Source organism: Mobula birostris, chromosome 3, assembly GCF_030028105.1.
Source record: "Mobula birostris isolate sMobBir1 chromosome 3, sMobBir1.hap1, whole genome shotgun sequence".
Taxonomy (NCBI): Eukaryota; Metazoa; Chordata; class Chondrichthyes; order Myliobatiformes; family Myliobatidae; genus Mobula; species Mobula birostris.
Genome location: NC_092372.1, coordinates 31,054,531 through 31,060,756, shown reverse-complemented (window position 1 = coordinate 31,060,756; position 6,226 = coordinate 31,054,531).

Here is a 6,226-nt window from a genome sequence, read left to right as displayed (position 1 = left end):
CTCATGGTAAACTGCTTTCTCGATAGACCCTGAAGCGGGCTGTACTCGCTCTGAGCTGGTCTCGGAGAGTACAAGTTTGGTAATAGTGATTGCTTCCTTTAGCTTAATTTAATCTTATGTTTTGTTGTACAGAAGGTAATGGTGTTTGGCTCATTATAACCACTAACATTTTAAGAAACATTGGACTTCATCCGGCCTCCCAACTCATTGAGAATCTTTGAGCCCAAAAACATTACCAGATCAATCTACGTTTAAGGACACGCTAAGTGTTTTCTAACAGTGCCAATTTCCCTTTACACGTTTACTTCTATATCGATCTTATGGTCAGCAGTGATTTGACGGAGCTTATCTTACTGGCTGAGAATCTGCTATTAATTTCCTGGTCTCCTGAATTCTCTTGCATTAAGAGCAATAAAGCTGCACTATAAGTTTGTTCCACTGAAGTCAAGGAGAAGAGATTCTACAATATTTTTTGACAATGTTGCAAAATCTACTTTTACCTGCCGTCCCCACCCCCACTGTATACATCAGCGCCTTTAAATCGGACCTGCTAGCATCTGTTCTTTTTAAACGAAATTAAACGAAAAATGACTTCAGCAGAAGACCTTTAATTGGTGAATTTAAGAGGTTGCGTGAATATTCATGAGAAATAATATCTGTTGCGAAATTGGTACGGATAATTCAATGTGTTCCTCATGTGCGCAGGGACTCCAGGCGTGATTGAAGTAACTAATGACATCATTATTGTGGCAACTTCCCTTTCCAGCTTTAAGAGAATGAGTTGAATTATTTTGAACACAACTAACCACTTGCAAATTTTTTTCAAAGTTCAACAGTTTGGGTTCTCTGCAGCTTTGTTTGTGGAGTCATATCGTTCATATTGGATCATCTGACTTCAAAAAGCTCTGTAGGCTGTTCAGGGACTCTCCAAAGATTCAGTGCACAGAGATTCAGTGAAAACACACAATGAGTTATCTTGCGTTTAACAACTCAAATATTCCTGCAATAGGGATACTAGCCGACCCATGTATTCCTTAAAAAAAAAGTACTAAACCCACACTAGCCCGTAACCCTCTTATTTTTCTTTCATCCAGTGCCTGTCCAAGAGGCTCTTAAATACCCCTAATGTTTTAGCCTCCACCACAATCCCTGGCAAGTCATTCCAGGTACCCACAACCCTCTGTGTAAAAAACTTACCCCTGATGTCTCCACTAAACTTCCCTCCCCTGACTTTGTACATATGCCCTCTGATGTTTGCTATTCGTGCCCTGGGAAACAGGTACTGGCTATCCACCCTATCTATGCCTCTCATAATCTTGTAGACCTCTATCAAGTCCCCTCTCATCCTTCTACGCTCCAAAGAGAAAAGTCCCAGCTCTGCTAACCTTGCCTCATTATACTTGTTTTCCAATCCAGGCAACATCCTGGTAAATCTCCTCTGCACCCTCTCCATAGCTTCCACATCCTTCCTATAATGAGCTGACCAGAAATGAATGCAATACTCTAAGTATGGTCTCACCAGAGATGTGTAGAGTTGCAACATGACCTCTCTACTCTTGAACTCAGTCCCCCTATTGGTGAAGCCTAGCAGCCCATAGGCCTTCTTAACTATCCTATCAACCTGTGCAGCGACCTTGAGGGATGTATGGATTTGAACCCCAAGGTCCCTCTGTTCATCCACGCTCTTAAGTAACCGACCATTAACCCTGTACTCAGCCTTCTGGTTTGTCCTTCCAAAATGCATCACCTTGCATTTATCTGGATGGAACTCCATCTGCCACTTTTCTGCCCAACTCTGCATCCTGTCTGTATCCTCTTGTAACCTTCAACAACCTACAGCTCCAAATACAACTCCTCCAGTCTTCATGTCGTCTGCAAACTTACTCACCCATCCTTCCGCCTCCTCATCCAGGTCAATTATAAAAATCACGAAGAGCAGAAGTCCCAGGACGGATCCTTGTAGCACTCCACTAGTCACCAACCTCCAGGCAGAATACTTTCCTTCCACTACTACCCTTTGATTTCTTCCTTTAAGCCGATCTTTTACCCAAACAGCCAAGGTTCCACTGATCCCATGCCTCTTGACTTTCTGGATGAGTCTCTTGTGGGGGACCTTGTCAAATGCCTTGCTAAAATCCATGTAGACCACATCTACCGCCCTATCCTCATCAATTTCTTTTGTTACCTCTTCAAAAAACTCAATTAGGCTTGTAAGGCATGACCTTCCCTTCACAAAGCCATGTTGACTATCCTTGAGTAGACTATACTTCTCCAAGTGCTCGTAGATCCTATCCTTAAGAATCCTTTCCAATAGTATGCAGACCACCAACGTAAGACTCACTGGTCTATAGTTCCCGGGATTCTCCCTATTACCTTTTTTAAACAAGGGAACTATATTTGCCATTCTCCAATCCTCCGGCACCTCCCCCGCAGCCAAGGAGGACTCAAAGATAATAGCTACTGCTCTAGTGAGCTCTTCGCTCACTTCCCACAGCATCCTAGGGTATATCACATCCGGCCCTGGGGACTTATCAATCTTGATGTTTTTAAGAAGATCCAACACTTCTTCTTCCTTAATCTCCACATTGTCCAGCACACAGTCCTGTTCTATTTCAACCTCACCCTGATCAAGGTCCTTTTCACTTGTGAATACTGAAGCAAAGTATTCATTTAGGACCTCCCCAACCTCCTCCAGGCACATGTTGCCTTCTTTATCCTTTAGAGGGGCCACCTTCGTTCTTGTCATCCTTCTGTTCTTCACATTCACATAGAACGCCTTGGGGTTCTCCTTAACCCTACATGCCAAGGCCTTCTCATGCCCCCTTCGAGCTCTCCTAAGTCCTTTCTTAAGCTCCTTCCTGGCTACCCTAAATTTCTCATGAGCCCTTCCTGCTTCCTGTTTCTTATATCTAATATATGCTTCCTTCTTCCTCTTGACGAGTTGCCTCATGTGTTTTGTCAGCCACGTTTCCCTTTGCCTACCATTTTTTCCTTGCTCAGTGGGACAAGTGGTCTTCATAGTAACATCATAGTAATATCACAGAGAGTTGGAGAAATCAATATGGTGATAATCTGCCATATTGGCGTATGCACATGCCCCAAGGTGGAATCTGTAAGAACATTTGCAGAGAAAGTTCAAATTCACAAATTAAGTCAGAGTGTCAATAATGATTTTATTTTAGGTATAAGAGATTGCAGATGCTGGAATCTGAAGCAGCAATCAATCTGCAGGAGGAATCCATAAACGCAAGAGATTCTGCAGATACTGAAATTCCAGAGTACCACACACAAAATACTGGAGAAACTCAGCAGGTCAGGCAGCATCTCTGGAGGGGGAAAAACGGTTGACGTATGGAGGCCAGAAACGTCAACTGCTTATTCCCCTCCATAGTTGCTGACTGGCCTGCTGAGTTTCTCCAACATTTTGTGTGCATTGCGAGAGGAATTCAGTGAGCCAAGCAGCATCTGTGAGAAGAAGGGATCATTGCGGAGGCATTAGCAATGATCTTTCAAAAGTCAATAGATTCTGGCATGGTTCCGGAGGACTGGAAGATTGCAAATGTCACTCCACTATTTAAGAAGGGGTCAAGGAAGCAAAAAGGAAATGGGCAAAGAAGTGGCAAATGAAACACAATGTTGGAAAGTGTATGGTTATGCACTTTGACAGAAGAAATAAATGTGCAGAATATTATTCATATGGGGGGAGAATTCAAAGTTCTGAGATGCAACGGGACTTGGGAGTCCTCGTGCAGGATACCCTTAAGGTGCTGATGTTGGAGAGGGTTCAGAGAAGATTCACTAGAATGATTCCGGAAATGAGAGGGTTAACATATGAGGAACGTTTGTCCGCTCTTGGACTGTATTCCTTGGAGTTTAGAAGAATGAGGGGGGACCTCATAGAAACATTTTGAATGTTGAAAGGCATGGACAGAGTGGATGTGGCAAAATTGTTTCCGATGGTGGGGGAGTCTAGTGCGAGAGGGCATGACTTAAGGATTGAAGGGCGCCCATTCAGAACAGAGGTGCGAGGAAATTTTTTTAGCCAGAGGCTGGTGAATCTATGGAATTTGTTGCCACGGGTGGGAGTGGAGGCCAAGTCATTGGTAGTATTTAAGGCAGAGATTGATAGCTATCTGAGTAGCCAGGGCATCAAAAGTTATGGTGAGAAGGCAGGGGAGTGGGACTAAATGGGAGAATGGATCAGCTCATGATAAAATGGCAGAGCAGACTCGATGGGCCAAATGGTCGACTTCTGCTCCTTTGTCTTATGGTCTTATGGACATGACCTGCTCTTGCAAAATGCCATGCTGACTGTCTCGAATAAAACAAACTTATCTAAATGTGGGCTAATTCTATCCCTAAAATTGCTCTTCAGTAGCTTCCTTACCATTAATGTGTTTCTGGACTGCATTTTGCTGAATTCTCCAAATTGCCTTTCTTGACCAACAGTAGAATAATTCTCCAGATCTCTGGGACTTGGCCTACTGCTGGAAACAATACAAAATTCTGTCAGGGCTCCAGCAATGACCTCTCTTGTGTTTCTCAATAACCAACAAACAGCCTTCCAGAAAGTCCTCTCTGAATGCAGCAGTGACATTCTCCCTCATCAGTAGTGTAATTCCCCCACCTCCTTTACATCTCTATCTTGTCTGAATCATTAAAACTCTCAAAGGTTCAGCTGCCATTTATGACTTTCTCCCCACCAAGTCTCTGTAATGACCACAGAATCATAGCTCCTTGTGTAAATCAATCTGTCTAACCCATAACACTCCCTGCATTGACTCTTCAGCCTTCACTCCCCCCACCTTCATTAACATGGCCCTATCTGTCCTTCCTACCAGATTTAGTTGGCCCAACTACTAACTACCCCACTATTGCTGATTTTATGAATCAATATGACAGCTTTTTGATGTCAGATTGACACAAATTATCACATTTATTTAATTAAACTTCATAATTTGCCATGATGACTATACAATAATCACTTTTGTTCCTGGCTGCTTGAGTTCCATACTTTCAAAATATTTACAATTTAAAAAGCTCAAGAGATCTAATTCACAAAAGGATGCCACAGTATAACAACAAAAACACTACAAAATTTTTGTAGTCATTGTTCTGCAAAATCTTTCTGTAAAATAATTAACATTTTTAAATTTATTTTTAGCCCATTAATATGATACTTCTACAGTTGATTTATACTTTTGTAATGAAAGGGAGAGGCTGACACGGAGTCTTAAATCCTCAAAACGTAAATGTGATATTTGCTCTTTTGTACAAAGGGATTGGCAAAAATAAACCACTTGGTTTCCAAATATAGCAAAATGTATGATGAAAATTACTGGATCCCCATGACATTAGTCATGGGCAGAGATTAAAATAAACAATTTTTTGGAATCCTTTACGATATATTTTGTGCATGAGAAGACAGCAGATTATGAAACAGCCACAATGCAGAATCAAATTAATATGTATGCTTCCGCAATCCAGTTTCAGGAATAAATCAAAAATCTGTTATTTGATGTTTTAAGTTTTGTTTTGTTACAAAAACAGGTTTTCAGCTGGTTCTACTGAAATATCATGGAACATGGCATATTCATGAGCAAACTAAGTTGAGATAAAGACCAGTCCTGATCTAATTGAATGGGAGAATATGTGTGAGAGTAATAATAGCTTATTATTGTTTTAGATTTCCAATATTCCAGATTTCAATCTTATTTACTCAAGGAGAGTGGGAAAATTTAAAGTATAAAAATGGATAAACACTCAAACCAAACCTATTCATGCTGGGTTAGCAAAATTAACATCATATTGAATATTGCACTAAACCTGAAAAATAAAAAAAATTAGCACTGGTTAAATGCCTTAGGGTTTTCCTTTAACCTATTCACCAAGGCTTTCTCCTGTCCCTTTCTAGCTTTCCTAAGTCCCTTCCTAAGTTCCTTTCTTGTTACTTTATAACTCTTAAGAACCCTGTCTGATCCTTGTTTCCTACAACTTAAGTTTGCTTCCTTCTTCCTGTTGACTAGAGAATACTGGAGTTCTGGGTTTGCAGAAGAACCATATGATGGGTAGTACCAATCTGGCATAGGAAGGTCCACACATGTAATCCACAGTGTTGAACTGTTAGGCTTCTTTAGCCTATATAAAAGTTTAGGACCAGAGTAATTTATTAACTTTAACTACAGTGCTTTTTTTTTTATTTTTCATGTTTAGGGTTCATGTATGT